The sequence below is a fragment of the Propithecus coquereli genome, unplaced genomic scaffold (genome assembly GCF_000956105.1).
Source record: "Propithecus coquereli isolate 6110/MARCELLA unplaced genomic scaffold, Pcoq_1.0 Scaffold39, whole genome shotgun sequence".
Taxonomy (NCBI): domain Eukaryota; kingdom Metazoa; phylum Chordata; class Mammalia; order Primates; family Indriidae; genus Propithecus; species Propithecus coquereli.
Genome location: NW_012149618.1, coordinates 885,057 through 887,285, shown reverse-complemented (window position 1 = coordinate 887,285; position 2,229 = coordinate 885,057).

The following is a 2,229-nucleotide window of genomic DNA, read 5'->3' as shown; positions in this document are numbered from 1 at the left end:
TGAGGGAAAATGTCTAAAATCTCAGTTTGTTGTTTTAGTTATACAAAGAGTGTGCACTTAAAATATCACCAAGTTAAAATTCTGATCAGTTGACTTTTATAATGAAAATATTAATGTATTCTTCCAAAGCAGTTGATAAATTTGTGTTTGTTTTGAGGGAAAATGTCTAAAATCTAAGTTTGTTGTTTTAGTTATACAAAGAGTGTGCACTTAAAATATCACCAAGTTAAAATTCTGATCAATTGACTATTCTAAAGGATGCTATGACTTTAAGAAAATTTCTCCCTGCATCCAAAACAATTAGTTGTTAGTGATATTTATACAATCAGCAGGTGCAGCCCATGAAACCATTTGTATTAGGGAAGAGAAAGTAAAAATCTGCTATGACAGAGAAATTGAGAGGGTCTGGTCTTATGTCCTCAGATGTCAGGATGTCAACATTCTGCAGGTTTCAGAGTCTAAGAGAATGAAAGGTTAATTGAATAAATATTGAAGAAAGCAAACATCTTAGTGGATCAAAAGGAAAATAAAAGAAAGAATAAACTGTCTCCATTCTGATTAGCAGAGAGCAAATAGAAAAGCTCCAAGTCAGTGGTTATCAAATGTTTTTTTAGTGACAGAACCCTATATTCTCTATATTTCTTTTTGTTTTGTTTTGTTTTATTTTTTAGGCTTTTAAAGATCTAAAATCACCTTTTTGAGGGGTAGGAGGATGGAGGTGGGATGTTGGTATTGTGCTGGCCAGCAGAACCTTGGCAAGTGACAGATTGAAAAATTGAGAAAGCAGGGATACAGGGCCTCACACAAATCAAAATACTAAGTGTAAGCTTGCCCATAATCACCTACCTCATACTCGTTCCATCCTGAACCAAAATACTGACACTTTGGTTAAGCTCAGAAAACTGAGCATGGAGTTAAGTCATCATTCCTAGCCTTGAACATACAAAACCAACATTTACAGTGTTTGTGTGTTTAATATTTATTATAAACAACTGCTTCTTACCCCATGGTTGCTATCGGTCAAGCTTTATCTAGATTATTCTCATTTAATTTTTGCTAGGATCTAAGGGCTGTATATAATCTCTATTTTACAAATGAGAACGCTAAGGCTCAGAGATGTTAAGTGGAGCCAGGATCAAATCTCATTACTGTTTAGTTCTATACTTTTAAGCATCTGGCTACCCCATCTCTCTAAAAGTCCTATTTAGTTCAAACGTGAGCAGCATTCCCCTCCACAGAAAAACTGAACAAGCTGCAACCACGGCGGAAGCAGAACAGAAACCGCCAAGATGGCATTATATTTTCAGTAAACTCCAACATGGGACCCCGTATATAAAACAGTTATAGCAACATTTCATTAGGATAAATTTATAAGTTCACATTGATAATATCACTTATAAAAGCAAGCTAATGGGCAGTTCTGCCTCCTGAGGAAGATGGCAGAGTTTATATCCAAAGACGATATACCCCCACGCTACTCTGTCCTGCTCACAGGCGCTGCTGGAGGAGAACACCTTGCCTGAGAAAGTGAATCGGGTTCCAGAAAACTGTGGGTTAAGAGCTCCCGCTGGGCGTCTGTGCTGAGGGCGGTGCTGGGCGGGGACTCTTTAATGAGGCATCCTGATGAGGTTTTAGACATCAGGGAAAATGCCACGGCCTTGTGTCCTGAGGCAGAGCTGAGCCGCTTTTGGTTAGAAATGAACAAGACTTCTAGGTTGGGTGGGGCCTGCCCAAAAAAAGAGGAAGACAGACTTGATAAGATGGAGTGGGAGGCTGGACTCCTGAGAAGAACAGTTAGAAAGACAGCAGATAGGAGGAATCATTAGATATTAAATAACCTTAGAAAGATAGCCAAAGAGATGTTCCCAGTGATAGAAACAACCAGATTTTAAGAACATGGATGTCTTTTATTTTTATAATGTTATCCCAATTTTATGGATGAGTGATTGTCTCCAGGGAGTGCGATTTAGGTTGGCGGGGGGCAGGGGCGGTGGGGGGGCGGTCAGGATGGCTTGTCTTTTTGCTCTATTCCTGTCTATATCATTTGAGTTTTCCCAGTGAATGTCAACTACAGCACTTTGATCATCTTAAGGGCCATATAAAACCAAAACTAAAAAGCACCAGTTTAAAAAACAAAACAACAACAAAAAAACTCACTCTGAAGCTGTGTGGTACCTCTAGGCTGTGATTAAAACTTGTTTCTTTACATTAGTAGAAATTTCAGACTAA